Here is an 18,889-nt window from a genome sequence, read left to right as displayed (position 1 = left end):
TAGGGCTAGTGGACTTGTCCAACCTTGGTCTCACTCTACTGTAACAGTGACAGCGCAAATGCTTTTGTTGCCTCAGAATTTCAAATTATGTAGTGGGTAAATCAGTTACCGAATGCTCAGTGTTCCAGTGCTCTAGCCAGCCTGAATTTGTTTTCCATCCCCAGAATTTTGAATGGAAATCCTGCTTAAGGCACAGTAGTCCAACGTGGACCAGAGGCATGTTCCCCCAGGAACATTTTGAAATGTAGTCCCTCTGAAAAGCTATAATATCTTTCTTTTTTGTAGAGCAAATTTTGATGGTAGACTCTGCTTGGTACAATCAATATCAGATTTTCTTAACATGCCAATTTTTTCTGTCACAGATGACAGAATGGACAAAATTTCTGTTCGTCACTTGCATCAAAATTCCGTTAAACTTAGGACGGAAGGACGGATGCTGGCTAGAACCCTGCTGATACTTGTCATGTTCCTATAGTTCACAGGAAGCATGTTTATTACACATGCCATTGTAGTGGAATAAATATGCCATAGTATGCACTTTTTTAGTTTACTAAATGCTTGTAAAAGGAATAGAAAAAAAATTTATGTAGTGCATGTCGACTTGGAGAATCAAGGCCTGACTATTCAGGCCCCTTCACACTTAATAAGACCAACTTGAAGGTCGTACTGTAAAATCACCGGCCTGGCATGATTTGTGACGTGGTTTATAAATGTCAGCTTTCTAACTTTCTTTGATGTTAATAGTTGGAAAGGCTCAACTTTGTAAGCTGTGGAATTGTGCAGAATAATGAAACTTTTGTGGCAAATGGAACTATCTGAAGAAGATATCAGTGCACAGCCAACATCTGACTCTGTCCTTTATTATCAAGGCTAAACACTAGGTGTACAAAAGTCATGTGTCTCTAAGTTCCTATCTTACAAGATTTGGAGTGATCTTACGGTTATGGTAACCTTCCAAAGCTCAGTTCAATAGTCGGAACTCAGGGGAAACACTGAAGAAACACATCCAGCAGATAAGGAGATATCTCCTGTATGTATCTTCCCTTTTTCCCAAGTCAGAGTTCCTAATGTTTGCTTTGGAGGATGCATTAATCATCCAAAAGGTTTCCCTCAATCGCTAATTATAGACTGAGTCTGTCATTCCAATGTGTTTCTCAGAAGTTTCGTTCACATTTAAGCAGTCTCTGAGCAATGTTACAAAGATTGTGTTACTTAATAAAACTGGAGTGTTTCTTATGGAAAAAAAAGGTCCATTATTTTGATAAATGCTGCGGAGATGAGCATAGCCAGTACAACATTAACTTATTTTACGGAGCACCAGTTGGACATTGTCATACAGTCCAACACTTTCCAAACAGAGGTTTCCATCTTGTGTGTGTGTTTGTGTGTGCATGTGTGTGTGCGTGTGTGTGTGTGCGTGTGCGTGTGTGTGTGCGTGCATGCCTGCGTGTGCATGTGTGTGTGTGTGTTTGTGTGCGTGCGTGCGTGTGTGTGTGTGTGCATGTGTGTGTGTGTGCGTGCGTGTGTGTGTGTGTGCGTGTGTGTGTGTGTGTGTGTGTGTGCATGTGTGTGTGTGTGTGTGTGTGTGTTACAGACAGTTACTCGCCATTTGCCTGGCCTGCATGTGACTTTTCAAGGTGAAAGAGGCTTGTGCACTTCCGTACCCACCCTCCCGTCTGTTGGCGCACAGTATATAACGTTACATGTGTTACGTATATCAGGATTATATAAACCTATTAAAATTCAACACCTGCAAACCTGAAAGAATGAATGAATCATGCAATTTCACAAATTTTTAAAGAAGGGGAGAAGAGCCTTCATAGTGTTTTCAAAATGGTGGAACAATTCTTAAATTTATTTTAGTAACGTTTATTCTGCAAAAATTACACGTGCAATAACTTGTTTTTAAGTCCTGTGGAAAATTGTTTCAGTATACACCTGTCCTCACCTCACGTCACCTATCCCTTAGTATACACGTGGCTACTTTTATCAATGCATAAAACTTAAAGTGCAAAAGGCATGCATATTGAAATAAATCCCACACAATCATGTTTCTCAGAGATGAATCAAATTTTCAATCGGCTCGTTGCTGTGAAGCCTCTCTTTCACCGTAGGATTAGTCTGACATAAGCCTTTGTATGATGTCTTATGACCAGTGAGCACACTCACGTCTTAAAGATATTTATTGATGTACTTCAGAATTAGTCTCCGTACGGGGGGCGCACCACATCGATGAATTCTAGAATCGTGCAGTTCGCTAACTCAGAGCGGACTGAAGATGTTGTTTCTCAGATTGTGAGCAAAGTAATGTTTTATTGTGTGTGATTCTATCCTTGAGGGAGTACCCATTGTCTCTCAAAGGTTTGTAGGTATTTCTACTGACGGTGGCACACGTTGCAGTGCCATTTCCCCATCCAAAGAATCCGTCACAACAGAGTCTGCTGTCAAGCTCCACAATTTGCTTAAAAGGTAAGGGTGGTCATTATATAACTCAAGATAGCGCTACCAGTTATCCTCCAATTAATTAAAAACCTTAACTATCTTACAAATGTTAGGACATAGCCAAATGTATAACCCAAGGGAAAAAATATCTTCTTTTATAAGTTAGTCTTTAAAAAAATGCATGATTTCCATTGTTATGTCCGCCTGTTAAATGCTTAGTTTCATCTTTGATGGTACAATTTTGAAACTGTATAGTTTACTTGTTTCCTCCACATTTTACACTGTTATTTAGATTCAAATGATTTGTATCTAACTTGTAATTTTAATGATTGAATTGTGATTTCTATAAGATGATATGCAATTCAGCTCTAATGGCCGCCAGATAACTTCATTTCCAATAAACCAAACATCATCATCATCTATGCAAACATTCTCTTTATTATATATATATAATAAGAATTGTGCCAGGGTTATAATACCAGTTATAACTCTTGATTCTTATTGCATGCTTCTAGTGTTCTACCTACTTAATTTACAAATTAGGCCAGGAAAAAAGTGACTGTGCATAGATGGTCCAAAATAACCCCCAGACAAAATAAAGTAAAGTTACAGACTGACTGTTTACCACACAGCTTGCTTGATACTGTAGTACAAGGTTATAGCCAGCACCCGTCCTTCCATCCCCAGAATTTTCCAAAAATTAGCCTATTGTATCCTCTGTGACAGACAAAAATCAATATGTAAAATATAATAAAACTGTCTCCTTTGTGTAATTTTCTACCAAAACAGATGCCATTGAACAGCTTTAAGTCTACCAGCAAAATTTACATCTCAAAATGCAGAAGATAGCATTTCAGAGGTCTAGATTGGGTGCTTGATAGGATTCAAAATATCAAGGGGGTGTCACAGAACATGATTTCAGGCTGCCTACAACCCTGCTGTAGTGTGTCCCTTTTCCTGTGATCTTCCAAGAGCCACAGTGGCCCCTTTACCTTCAGATACCAGACAGGGCTCGAAATACCACCTGCATTATGCTGGTTAGTTCAAAATTCGTACTTTCTCATGCAGAACTATTGTAGAGGGGAATTTTTTATTGCCAAGCACAGTAGACATCTTCTCTGGATAGTTTTAAAAATGCTTGCAGATAGATGTGCAAAAGTTAGGTGTGACGGATCATTCAGTGTAATATAACCGCTTCTGCCCTGCCGCGTGCCTTCGAAGCTGGTGTGTTACACCGAAGGGCAGTTATACAGTCTAAATAGATACAGATACAGTGATATTCACATGATCAAGGCATGACAGTGTGACTTGACCCAAAGTGGACAATAACTGGTAGCACATTAAAAATGGTAGTGATCAGTAACTGTACATTAGTTGCAGTAGTTTACATATTTTTTTTAAACTTTTTTATTTAATTTTCAAAACGCAGTACAGCTGATTGCATAGGTCTGCAAGTAACATAACATAACAACGGTACAAGACAATTTCACATAACACGTTATATACATAATAATATAAAGGAAACACGAAATACGAATACTACGGAAGCTTGAGAGTGAATAACATTCTACGGAAGGTCAGAGGTAATGAGAAGAAAATTTCAGTATTGCTATTTGTAAATGCAGATAAGAAGGCTGTTTAGTAGTCGGAAGCTATGAGTCAGCATTAACTAAGGCTACTTACTAAATAGGCTAGTTGTTGTGACTGTCCTTGATTCTGGCAAATGTATTTTCAGGTTGAATAATACCCCAAAATAGCCAAATATTCCGGTTCTTTGTTCAGTCAAATCATCTTGGAAGTACTGCATGATTATTTAGGTTTAGTCAGAAAAATTTGAACTGTACACCAGACATGCTCCAACCTTATGTTTAATTTCGAATGTATTACTTCTCTCGGATTTTTCTCTCGGAGTGAAAATACGGGCATTGCTTCAGGTGTCTTTTTCTGTGAGGCTATAGGGGCGACTGCTGTTTTCGTTTGTTGTTGTTGTATAGATCAAAAGATCTTGATGGTTGTAACAATGTTTAGCATGCAGATAACTGTTATTATTGCGATAAAGGTTTATGTCGAGTTTAACTACTCTCCAAGCAGAGGTTGGTGGGAAAAATCATGACCTTTCCCTTTCATCCGTTATTTGAAGGCCGATCAAAAAAACGGAATCCGATGAAAGAAAAAGTCACGATTTTTCCCACCAAACCTCTGCTTGGGAAGTAAGTATGAACCCCTTATGGCTTCTCTGTTACTGCATCAGAAATTCCGTGTTTATTTTGTCCTGGACATACATACTATGGTCTTGAATTTTTGGTGGCAGATATGTTTTGGCATGATAAAAGATATCGACCAAAATTTCATTCTGATGGTTGTATTCCTTTTTTTTTTTGAAACAGAAATTTGGAATCAAACAACTCAAAGTAGCAGCACCGAAAAAACAGCATGAAGAAGTGGACGGCATTGCGCTCCATGCTCAGACTTGCCGCACTCAAGGAAACACCTCCTTTCCAAGGTGAAGCAGAACTAGACTTGAGTGAAAAGAATAACGTCAATGACAAGACCGAGAAGCCAAAAAGGTATGAAGACGTCGATCCTCATGGTGAAAGTATCTTTGCGTTGAGTTCCGGACCAAACCAACAGAGTGACAAAAATGCAGATGGGAGAAAGGTACCGCCACCGTTACCGGCAAGAAATCCATTACCATCAAACAAATATGAAGACGTGGACCCGCATGGCGAAAGCATCTTTGCGGTAGATCCTGGGCCGAAGGGACAGAGTGAGAAAGATGTGGATGGTAGAAAGGCCCCTCCACCCCTGCCGCCGCCAAGAAAGTATGAAGATGTTAACCCAGAGTCCAGCGGTGTAGATGTTGTACTGGGCTGTGGTCTGAAACGTGCTGCGCCCGATCTACCTCCTCCCCGCACACTCGTCACAGAAGACATGGCAAGAGAAGAGGATGAAACAGAGGAAGTCATGGGCCAAGAGGATGGTGATCAAAATCATCCCTCCCTTCATCATCTTAACATGGGCGACCACGTGGTGATGTGGCCAGAAGATGGGGAAGATTCTTACTCTGACACATACTACACAGCGGACGATGCTTACAAAGACAGGGTATCTTGCTCATTGCCAGATGAAACCCCTCCAAATAATCCTACAGAAACAGAGGTATATAATACAAAGCAGTCACAGAAAGAAAAAGATGAGGATTTCAATGCCCCAAAATCGACCCCTAGGCTGAAAAGGGAAAGTCGAGTATACGGAGGCAATGAGAACTTGGAAAGGAAGTATGAAGATGTGGATCCCGCTGGCGACAGTATCTTTCTATTGAGTTCTAAACCCAACGTACCCTCTCTTCACCATCTTGAAGACAAGGGAGAAAAAGAGAAAAGACAAGGGAACAAAAGAAACAAAGAATCAGACAGTGCACATGAAGATGGGAGTCCGACATATGGTTCCTTTGCATCGAGCTCTGAGCTGAGATTCTCTTTGCACAAAGAAGACCTGCCACACAAGAAGGGAAGCAAGGAAGAAGAGTCTGCAGAAGAGATCAGAAAGTATGAAGACGTTGACATAGAGCATGGCGATGTGAATCAGATACTGAGCTCTGGCTTGCAGCGCGACGCGCCTCACAAACTGGACATGGGAGACCACACTGTGGAATGGCCTTCCGATGACAACCCATACTCCGATGAGTACTACACATCAAAGGATACTATGGGAAAGGAAGGGGGCAAGGAAGAAGAGTCTGAAGAAGAGAACAGAAAGTATGAAGACGTTGACATAGAGCACGGCGGTGTCAATCTGATACTGAGCTCTGGCTTAAAGCGCGATGCCACTCCCCAACTAGACATGGGCGACCACACTGTGGAATGGCCTTCCGATGACAACCCATACTCCGATGAGTACTACACATCAAAGGATACTATGGGAAAGGAAGGAGGTAAAGTTAAAGGTATGTCTAGATATTTTTTTTCTTAATGTCAAAACTACATACATGTACATAAAACTACATACATGTGCATGTAATGCTTTTGCTTGCCTGTGTGGTTAGTTTTTGTGAATTATCTTCATATACTGGTTAGTGTATGTAAGACAGGAGTTGTGCAAGGCACTTTGGTTTCACTACAAAGTTAAAGGTATGTCCACATGCTTTTTCCTAATGTCAAAATTGCATACATGTACATTGAACTGCATACATTTGCATGTCATGCATTTGCTTGCCTGTGTGTACATTGGTTTGTAAAAGTGGTTGGTGTTAATGAGTTATGTGCATATGCAGGTAAATGTCTAGGTAAAACAGGAGTTGTGCAGGAATTTCTGATTCAGGACCTACATGTAAAGGTAACAATGATTTTATTTAATTGTATTCATTCATATTATGTTCATGCAGCTTAGTGCCTTGTAGAATTGGAGTTGTAAAGGTATTTCCAATGTTTGCCTGGACCAAAAGCTGCAACATAGATGGACAGACCTGTCCTTGGTGCTGACTCACATTCACACATAGGTGGACAGACCTGTCCTTGGTGCTGACTCACATTCACACATATGCGGACAGACCTGTCCTTGGTGCTGACTCATATTCACACATAGGTCAACAGACCTGTCCTTGGTGCTGACTCACATTCACACATAGGTCAACAGACCTGTCCTTGGTACTGACTCACATTCACACATAGGCAGACAGACCTGTCCTTGGTGTTGACTCACATTCACACATAGGTCAACAGACCTGTCCTTGGTACTGACTCATATTCACACATAAGGGGACAGACCTATCCTTGGTGCTGACTCACATTGACACATAGGCAGACAGACCTGTCCTTGGTGCTGACTCACATTCACACATAGGTAGACAGACCTGTCCTTGGTGTTGACTCATATTAATGAATAGGTCAACAGACCTGTCCTTGGTGCTGACTCACATTTACACATAGGCAGACAGACCTGTCCTTGGTACTGACTCATATTCACACATAGGTGGACAGACCTGTCCTTGGTGCTGACTCACATTCACACATAGGCAGACAGACCTGTCCTTGGTGCTGACTCACATTAACACATAGGCAGACAGGGTGGTGACTTGCCTTTGCTTGTATGAAGCTCTGTATCATTTTTTTTTTGGCATTCCTTATCCACAAAATGTGCCAGGCTTTGTTTTGGGGCCAAATAGCATAAAGCTGGTATTGGGTTTGAACAGGGTGGTTTTGGAATATTGCTGGCATAAGAGTCTCTTTGTACAGAATTAAGTTTTTAAGGATACACCACCATGTTCGGCCCCTCTTTTTTCCAGCAACCCCAAGCCCTAAACCTTCACAAAGGCTGTCATAATTTTGCTATATAAGCATACCCTACAGCACAGTTAGTCTTATGTGTCAGCACACAAAAGTGTCTGAACAGAGGAGTGTGGGAACATATACCCAGGCTGACCACATTTCTTTAATTATAATTAGTTCATATTTACAGTCAATTCTTCTACAGGGTAAAGGATGAGGAATATGGAAATATCCTGCATTTTCTGGCAAATGCTGCCTTTCTGGTAAACATGCTGCATTTACGTTTGTTTCCTAGACTGCATCACGGAGATGTGGACCAAGGTAAAATCTATCTGTCCAAGTAAAGTGCTCAAGAAGCTGAAATTGGCAAAGCACCCTTGCTGGAAGAAGATGAAAGGGAAATGCCTGATGGCACTGGTTGGGGGATTCCTGGTGATAGCAGCCATTGTCACTGCATCAATCCTGACAACTGAGTTTCTCACACCTGGAGTCAAGGTAAATCAAGAGGTTTTAACCAAATTGAATGGTGTTGTGTGTGGCATGACTGGTAGAGTGTTGGGCTCGGAACTTAGAGGTTTGATAACTCGTCATGCCTAGGGCTGGGTACAGTATAGTACAGTATACCGGTACAAAACCGTTTTTTCTTATTGGACCGGTCCAGAAAAACTGGACCTGAAAAAATTAGGTGGACCGGATGTTGGACCGAAAATTAACAGATTATTTTATCAGGCATTCACACGTTTTGATGCTTGCAGGTGGAAAAAAATAGCAAGAGTGAAGTAGAGTAGAGTTTATAGTAATTTCTACCAAGTTTTACATCCAACCTCACAGGTGCATGTAGTTAGCGTTGTAGGATTTTTTCTTTGTAGTGAAATGGACCATTGGTATGAATCATACTGAATCAGGTCCAGGTTCAGGTCCGAACCTGGACCTGATCCGTTGGACCTGAACCGGACCTGGACCTGAATTTTCTGTACTGGTACCCAGCCCTAGTCATGCCCTTGGGAAATAACACAATCTTTCTCCCATCACCCAGGCATAACAATGGGTACATGATTTCGGTTGATCTGTTAAAAGACTACCTTTACCTTCTACAAATTGTATGTGGGCACTATTGTCATATGATTATACTAAGTTGCGTGCAATGCCACATTGTCCTCATCAGTCCGTAAGCAAAATATAGAAAAAAAATTGACTAGGTCGCACCAATTTGATTTCTTGATTCACTGCTTTTTAAGAAAAATTCAGTTTAGCTGGTAAATGACCATTGACTGCAGTACATTTTCTGCAATGCTGCATTCCAAATTGAATTTGTGTTGGCCATGACTGTAATGGCAATGTCATGCAAAATGTACAAGTTGTACATGACTGGTAAGCTGAGAGGTCAGAGTCAGCACTTAGATTTTTTTTTTTTACTGAATGGTCACCACGTAACAAGGCCTGAAGGCCACTTCAAGGTTACGGGTTACATGATTGGAACTGTAACAGCATCTCTTCACCCTAGGTCAGAAACATCATGATTGAGACCAGCCCAATTGCTCACTATGAGTGAGGACTAACTGACCCAATAGGCAAAGCAGGGGTTACGAGGGCTGCTCGGGAAATTCCCTACCCCATTTTGGCCGGAATGGTTTGATCCGCTACATGTTCGCACATGCGGCGGATTCTTTTACGCGCTTGGGGTGTTGCTCTCCCCAAACACGGGACCTCCATCAGAAGGCGGCCCTAGCCGAAGCTAGGTACTCATTTTCACCTGAGTAAAGTGAGGAAAGTCGTGTAAAGTGCCTTTCCCAAGGACACAAGATCGGTGAAACGTGGCTGGATTCGAACCCGCAACCTCTTGGTCACGGGCCGTACGCAATACCACTGTGCTACGCGGTCCCACAAAAGATACACACACATATTACAATGTGTGAACTTTTAGTTGTAATTCAATTTACAACCAACAATACTGCAGGTCTATTTGAAGGTGTATATGAGATAATGAGTATGATTTCAGTCTGTCGCTGATGTATTTTTGAGCATTGAAAGGGTCGATCATTTGACGTGATGTAGTAATTTGTTGCATAGGAAACCCCTGAATCGAAGACTCAGGATGGCGTGGCATTGTGGATGTACCCTGGAAAGTCAAGCACTCCTTGGTGGACGACAATGTACAAGGAAAACAACACAACCATTGTTCCCTCAATGTTGCCTTCACCAGTGTTGACAAAGGTAACTCCATGTACTAGACAATATCTTTAGATGGTACAGCTCCTATAATGCAAAAAAGGCAAATATATATAGAAGACAACTCTCATCATCATCCTCACCATTACCATCATCATCCAAGCGTGCTGTCGTTAGAAAAAAACGCCAAAACTAATAATAAGCCCTCTTGATTTTTGCACTACATTAAGAATCACAGGTATCTTAGCCCAATTGTTATGTTAATTAGGATGTTATGATTTATATAGGATGTTAAGCTATATATTTTGTATTTTGTGTAATGGCTGTTGCCATACATTGCACCTGATGAACAATTGCCATGCAATGAAGTTTTTCTATCTCAAAAAAGGCAACTCCATTGGGGGCTTCAGTCTCCAAGGACAACATCTCCAGCACTGTCCCTTTGGCTACATTGAGACTGGACGGACACACACAACCGTTTTCAAGTACCGGCATCACCACAGAGATGTCACCAACAACTGTGCCAGTCACAGCTCTGCCAAGCCTTGGTGAGCTATTATGAATCTTTCTAACTTAAGCTTTGTAATTGGCGACTGTTATCTTTAAGTTAAGGTGGGTTTACACCTGCGTATATTTTCATGGCGCATGAGTTCCGTTTTGACATTTTTCGACATTTTGACTAATTTCTTCAATACGCGGCCGCACGCACAAGTCGCACCTCTATCGCATCTGAATCGTCTTTAGAAAGTTTCACGTACGCAGGCAAACGAAAATATACGCCCAGTTCGCCTGATAGTTTTGGACATGCACAAAACTATCATTCGTACGCAGTTTGGTGGCCAAAACGTTATGGATGCGCAATACAGTGGTCCCACGTCGGTCGATTGCGCTATGAAGACGCTACATGTTTGCGCTCTACACGCAGTAATACGCGGAAATCGCGGTAATGCGAGTACATAGCGTTCTTACAGCGCAGACACAACGCACCATGAGCGACCGTATAACGAATGCACACATAGATCACGATTTAGTACCGTGCGTTCTGCGATCGCTTTGCGCATACTACGCGTACTGATAGCGTGATCGACGCACACTCCAGATTTGGAATAAATACGAAGGTGCATCTGACTCCAGACAAAAAAAATCATCTCAAGATGTATATAACTTAATTGCACAACAATTGTACGAGGTACAAAGTATGGCATCTACATAACTACAGTGCTTATTAAGTTAAGTTAAAGCTTATCTAACTAATACAGGAGTTGTATTATGGGATAAGTTTCTTACAATCATTGGAGGCTTTTACAATCATTTGGGGAATTTCTATATCTAAACCTTCTTTGATATATTTTCCTATATCTGCCATGCAGGGATTGTCACATGTCATCATGTATTTGAATTTGCACTTCAGGTCCATTTGGATAAATCCTTGTGTACAAAATGACAGCCTTCTGTATAGAGAATTGCGTATATCGGAATATTTGGGACATACAACCATAAAGTGATATTCGTCTTCTATTAGCTCTGGACAGAATGGACAAATCCTCTGGTCGATAGGGATTTTTTGGAATCTTCCGGTTTATGATGTCAGATCCAGGCCAGGACTGACGAATTTGTACCGGGGGCATGGAGAGATGGTCACAACTTGCAGGACACCATGAATGCAGGACACTGGTCCCAACAGAGCCTCCAGGGACGGGAAGATGTAGAGGAACCTGCTCAAGCACTGGGTCAATTTGTGTGACACACGTGCCATTTTGTGTAACAGATATTTGACTTAATTTGCTGATAATGGCACTTTTTTTGTGTGTAGAACCACATGATATAAAGGTGCAATATAGAGCCATATTACAACTTTGAAAGAGGGCGTAAGGTTTCATAATTGTTTAATTTACGTGTTTGATAAAGATCTTGAATACGTTTTGTGGTGTGTATGAGTGTGATTTTTATAGTAGTTGAAATACTAAGATGATAGGGGAAATCATTAAGGACAAAGTGAAAACAAACACAATCTTAACAGTGCACATAATTTCTTAAGGTAAATGATGGCCCACATTTCTGTAAAAGCACAGTGTCACTGCTTTACTGCTTCGCAAATGAATAAAAAAAACCTCTTCACTGTTTACTTGTCAATGTTCTACTTGCACTGCCTGTAAACAAAGGCATAGTATTACAAAGGGTTCCTCTAACAAAAATACTCTATTGGCAATGCTCGCAAACAAAAGTATATGTAACACAAACTGCTCCTCTGACACACCTGAAATGCATTTGTAATGCAGTTAGCACCAGGTGCGTCAGGCATGCGGTCGGTAGACGTTGTGTGCGTCCGGAAAACGCCCAACATACGTACCCCATACGAATCTATTGGCAGTACGGAAAATTTTGTTGCGCATTTCAGTTGCAATCATACGCATCTCATGCGAAATGAAAACGCTGAAGTCGTAATTCAAACGCCAGATGGGCTCGACGTACAATTTAATTTATTCCAAAAAAATTCCAAATGTTGGGCGTTCGGCCGCGTATTGACAAAATTTCATGCGGAACTCACGCGCACTTGAAAATATACGCAGGTGTAAACCCACCTTTAGTACCTTTCTCTTATTTTGTATTTTGCTCTCAAACAGTGTTAATTCTATGAGGCTCAGCATGCAGAATTACAACTGGAATACCATACCAACATAACGTTAGTTAGTTTATCCGTGGGGTAACCTATATCCGTTGTTCTAAAGGAACAAGGCATTTCAGGATATCGAGTCGGCAGATAGTGGTTTCAAACTGTAACATTTAATATAGCAAATATTGAAATCTTAAACACTATCCTCCGTTGACTTGATATCCTTAAATGCCATGATATTTTAAAACGACGGATATAGGTTGCCCGCGGATAAAGGTTCAAACAAGCGTTATCTCCATTGTTTTTTAAGACCTTAAAGTTTCCTTCTCATAAACATCAGAAATCTGTTCAACATAATTTCATCTTCTGGTCACTCAGCCATAGACCAATGCAGCAGGAACCCATGCCAACATGGACGCTGTGTGAACAAAGATGGCGGCTACAAATGTACCTGCTCACCTGGATGGACTGGACCGAACTGTAACCAAGGTGAGATCTTTATTACATTATAGTATCGAGATGCAAGATTGAGAGACCACTATGCAATAAGAAGTTTGTAAGTCAAAAGAACTAATAAACCAATATTAGAGTATGCCGTTCCCGTCTGGCATCCTGGCCTGACCAAGCGCCAGTCTGACCAACTTGAACAGCTCCAGAAAAGAGCGTGCCGCACCATCATGGGCAGAGACTACCCCGGGTATTCACATGCGCTGGAGCAGCTTTGACTGTGCTCACTTGCCACAAGACGGGAACAGTTGTGTCTTAAGTTTGCCAGTTCGCTCATGGATTGTTAGTATCGCTAAGTCACATGTGATGTGTGCCTGTCAAATCAGAGGTTTTTAAACATTAATTGGTTTTTAATTCAGTGGCAACACTGCGATACCCAATAAAGTCATCTTGTATCTTGTATCTTTTAACTAAACATGCTTATAGCAGTTAGGTGGTGTAGGTGAATTGAAATTCCATGATTTATTAAGATATCATTCATAAAACATCCTTTATGTTAACACACAGACATCAATGAGTGTACCAAGAAACCATGCCAACATGGACGCTGTGTGAACCAAGATGGTGGATACAAATGTACCTGCTCGCCTGGATGGACTGGACAGAACTGTCAGAAAGGTGATTACTTTTTCCGTGGCTGCCATTCACTTTGAAGTCATCATGGATTTTTCATCTTTTATTTCTTTTTCTTGACTTTCTCCTTCTTTATAATTGGTAGTATGTAAGTATAATGATGATGTTACTTCTTAAACACACAGACATCGATGAGTGTACAGGGAACCCATGCCAACATGGACGCTGTGTGAACCAAGATGGCGGCTACAAATGTACCTGCTCACCTGGATGGACTGGACAGAACTGTCAGCAAGGTGATTACTTTTTCCTGTGGCTACCATTCACTTTGCAGTTATCATGGATTTTTCATCCATTATTTCATTTTCTTGACTTTCTCTTTCTTTATAATTGGTAGACTGTATGCAAATATAATGATGATGTTACTTCTTAAACACACAGACATAGATGAGTGTACAGGGAACCCATGCCAACATGGACGCTGTGTGAACCAAGATGGCGGCTACAAATGTACTTGCTCACCTGGATGGACTGGACAGAACTGTCAGCAAGGTGAGTACTAGTTTTCTTTCCTACTAACTATTCATTTTGCAGACATTCCGGATTTCTTATAATCTACTTTTTTTTTTTGTTACTACTTAACAATGAGTACGTAATACTATGATTATCATTATATGATTAATAATCATATATTGATGCTACTTTTTTTAATGCACAGACGTCAATGAGTGTACCATCTGATATCTAATAGATGTACGACTATGATGATGTTACTTCTTTCTTAAACACACAGACATCAATGAGTGTAACACGAACCCATGCGAGCATGGACGCTGTGTGAACAAAGATGGTGGATACAAATGCACCTGCTCACCTGGATGGACTGGACAAAACTGTCAGCATGGTGAGTTATTTACATATAACTATAGGGTAGTTCTTTTGTTAACTTGTAGTGTCTTATAGCATTTGAATGTGTTAACTGGATGTAGAAGTAGTAAAGGCCATTATGCCCTAAGGAAGGTAAATGAAGTTTTTTTGTTTGTTTAAGAAACTCCGAGTCAGTTATCATGGAGTATTTATGGTATCTGCTAGGCGCTGTAGACGACTGGACTTTCTGTCTTAGATAGTTAAGGTGCAAAATCGTATCTTTCTCACAGACATCAATGAGTGTACCAGGAAACCATGCCAACATGGACACTGTGTGAACAAAGATGGTGGCTACAAATGTACCTGCTCACCTGGATGGACTGGACAGAACTGTCAGCTAGGTGAGTTCTAAGTTGGTGTGTTTCTATGTTGTTACATTACATTTGGTACCTTCGCTTCTTTTCGGAAAGATAATGGGCTTTGATTGTTTTTATTGCTTAAATTGATGAATGATAATTCTTTCCATATCCTAAAGACGTCAATGAATGTACCAGGAACCCATGCAGCCGTGGAAGCTGTGTGAACAAAGCTGGCAGCTACCAATGTACCTGTCCACCTGGATGGACTGGACAGAACTGTCAGTTTGGTGAGTTCGTAATTCCATCCATCCATCCATCCATCCAGGGCTCTAGCCAGCGTCTGTTTTTCCGTCAATTGGCAGAAATTTGCTGCGTCTGACGGAAAAATTTTAAAACCAATCCGTCAACCTTGACGGACAAAAATCCTTGGTGGAAGCTGCAGGCGGCTTGGGGATGCCGTCCACGGCCGTAAAAGCCACACACTGTTTGTTTTGCTATTGTTATGATTGTTGACAATGCGTGTCGGCGCCCTTTCGCATACGATAATCTCATTAAAAACCCGTTTTTCAAGATCTCAGTTCGGTCTCTCAAACTCCTGGAATAGTGTTTTCGCGGTTTTCTCGACAATGGGAATTGGCTGACGGAAAAGAACTTCGAGCTGGCTAGAGCCCTGCATCCATCCATCCCTCCATTCATCTGACAGTGTCCATTTATCCATCCATCCATGTAATATTCCTTCATTCTCTTTTACTTTCAAACTCCTTCTTCATGATGTGTTTATCTTTATTTAATGAATGATAATTCTTTATCAATAATATAATCATTCTATTAATTTATCAATTCACAACAGACATAGATGAGTGTGCCAGGAACCCATGCCAACATGGACGCTGTGTGAACAAAGATGGAGGATACAAATGTACCTGCTCACCTGGATGGACTGGACAGAACTGTCAGCAAGGTGAGTTTTTCTTTTCTGGACTGTTCTATTCTTACACATTCAGCATCTAGCTACTATCAAGGTGAGTTTCTAATTCTATCTATCCATTTGTCGGGTGAGTCCATCAATCCTTCCACCCCTCTGTTCTTCTTTTTTCTTTTTCTTTCTTATCCTTTATTTGCAATCGATTAATATGTTACTTTTGCCAAGAAGATTAAAAATAGTTTATATTCTATTCATTATGTTTCTTTCCTTATCAAAGACATAAATGAATGTACCAGAAACCCATGCCAACATGGACGCTGTGTGAACCAAGGTGGCGGCTACAAATGTACCTGCTCACCTGGTTGGACTGGACAGAACTGTCAGCAAGGTAAGTGCTCTTTCTCTAGATTCACTGTGCATTGTATTGATTTTCATTCTTCCTTTCTTTCTTTTTACCCTAACTGGATGATGGTTTTGTCATTAGTACATTGACTATTTGATGATAAACTGTGGTTGTTCTCCTGTATCACACAGACATCAATGAGTGTACCATGGCCAGGAACCCAATTTGCCAACATGGACGCTGTGTGAACAAATATGGAGGCTACACATGTACCTGCTCATCTGGATGGACTGGACAGAACTGCCAGCAAGGTTACAAACTTTTTGTGTCACCCTCATTCCATGTTTTATCAACTTAAGACCCCACCAACTTATTTCTCTTGTTGTCAAATATTTGAAATGAGGTTATTTCTTGATAAAAAAGAAAATTGTAAAACAGAGGACTGGTAGGAAAACATCAAATTGAATGTACTTTAAGTCACGACACGTTAGTAGCAATTTTTTTATCAGAGAATCAACAGTGAAATCGGTGAGGACTGAACTATGGCTGTCACAGTTTAATTGTACAGGGATCCATGGTCTGTCATCCTACTCTCCAAGCAGGGGTTAGGCTCCGGCTGTTTTTTTAACGTTTTTTTAGTCGTTTTTATTAGGCTTTTTTATTTTGTCATTTTCCTTGAGTACGCCAGTTAGGTTTTGACACAGCAAGATAAAATGGTACAAAATAGAAAGCCTGATAAAAACGACTAAAAAAACAGTCAGAGCCTGACCTCTGCTTGGAGAGTACTGTCATCCTGCCTTTTTTTCTTGTCTTGTCTAACTTACTTGCTCTTTCTTGTTGATGAGTTTACCAAGTATATGCCTCTATGATTCAGACATAGATGAATGTGGAAAGAAACCATGCCAACATGGTGGAACCTGTTGGAACCAACTTGGCAGCTACAAATGTGCCTGCTCATCTGGATGGATCGGAAGGAACTGTGACAGTCAGATAGGTAAGTTTAAACTCATGCGGTAACTGTTATACTTTTAAAAATTTGCAATTTTGTATGGATAATTGTATGCAACAGATTATCTGTTAATCTGTTATTCTTTGCCCAACTGTAACCTCCACCAGCAATTCATGACAAACGACAACGTTGTACAAACTTAAGGTAAACTAACTTCCAACACAAAGGTGCACACGGATCATATTTCCATCGACCACTGTCGCCTTCTTCAGGATCAAAACATTAGTATATTATGTATTCACTCTAGCCTCTGTTGGTAGTCTTCGAATGGGGCTGGTTGTTATTAAATTTCACAGTACCCTGAGTGTGTAAAATTTACAGTACCCTGAGTGTGTATTTTATTTGATATGTCACATAATGAACTGTTCTTGGTAATGACGCTGCGGTTTATTTGTAATTAAATTGTTTGTTGTCCTCTGGTTGTCTTACTGAATGTAACACGTTTCGTTTTGTTATTTATGTAGTGGGCCACCTTGGAAATCCACTTCAAATAAGTTGAAGGGGCTACCCACATGTCTGGAAATGAATAAATAAATAAATAAAATAAATCCCACCCAAGAAAACACATGTTTCGATGCAAAATGCCCCTGAACAGCAGCAATTCTTTGTTCTTTTAATATATGTTCTTTATCTATTCGCACATATCACATGAATTAAAAACAAATTACAGCAGCAATTCCGATGTCCAAATCAGGCATTCTAACTTTCAACAGCGGCGCACTTGGCGCACATGGACTACGTTCAAACTGTTCGATTCAAGCCCGTGTGATACGACTTCAAAGTTTATGATGCGGCTTTTTGTCACCCAGAACACATGATATCAAACATCATCGCGGCCCTGGTATGACATCAATGTATTACCAGGGCCGCATAAATGTATCTATGTCATACCTGTGACATGAAAACGTTCGATACAGGTGTTCCGGACCGTGTGATAACTTTCCGTATCACACAAGTTCGAAGTTGTTTCACACAGGCTTTCTTCGAGTAAATCGAACTATTTTGAACGGGCCGAATACGGCACGGCTGAAAATTCGAATACCGGATTCAGATGTTAGAATTGCTGTTGTTACAATCTTTTGTTCGAGGACACAACATTTTCTCAACTTCTGGTGCATTTCACATCGAAATATGTGTTTTCTCAGGTGGGTATGACATAAATAATGCGGGCCTTTGGCCATTGGGCGGTCCCTCCCGCGGTCGGGCTGGAACCTCGGGTGATACGGAATAGACCGTGTTATATTCTATTATGTATAATTTTTTTTTTACAGTCCGTGCATGTCGTAGTGGGTGGAGGGAACACAACAGTCACTGCTACAAGCTGATGACAGAGAAAGTGGGCTGGAATTCAGCGAACACAAAGTGTATAAATCAGCGGGCAAATCTTGCTTCTATCCACAGCCAGGCCGAGATGAACTTCATCAGTTCTTTGATCACTAACGGTACGTAGATCCTAGTTGTCTATGGACTTTAAGTAAATGAAGACCTTTATTGCACATCTTTGCCACTTAGAGCTAAGTACATGTCACAAGAAGACATACATATGAGAGATACAAGATAAAACTATTGTCATATTATATTAATTCAACTTCTCCTCACTTTTCAGTTATGGTGGAGATAAGATAACAGAATTTGTTTTATGATCAATGGTTTGATAAAAATAAAGACCTTCATTGCATATTTTTGCCACACTGGGCTAAGTACAAAATGTACATTTGACAGCTAGTCATGCTGAAGAAATACATTTCACATAGTGTCTAGATAAAATCATCGACAGATAAATTCAATTTCAGATTACTTTTCAGTTATGGTGG

Source organism: Branchiostoma floridae, chromosome 14 (assembly GCF_000003815.2).
Source record: "Branchiostoma floridae strain S238N-H82 chromosome 14, Bfl_VNyyK, whole genome shotgun sequence".
Classification (NCBI taxonomy): Eukaryota; Metazoa; Chordata; class Leptocardii; order Amphioxiformes; family Branchiostomatidae; genus Branchiostoma; species Branchiostoma floridae.
Note: the sequence above shows the minus strand (reverse complement) of the source record.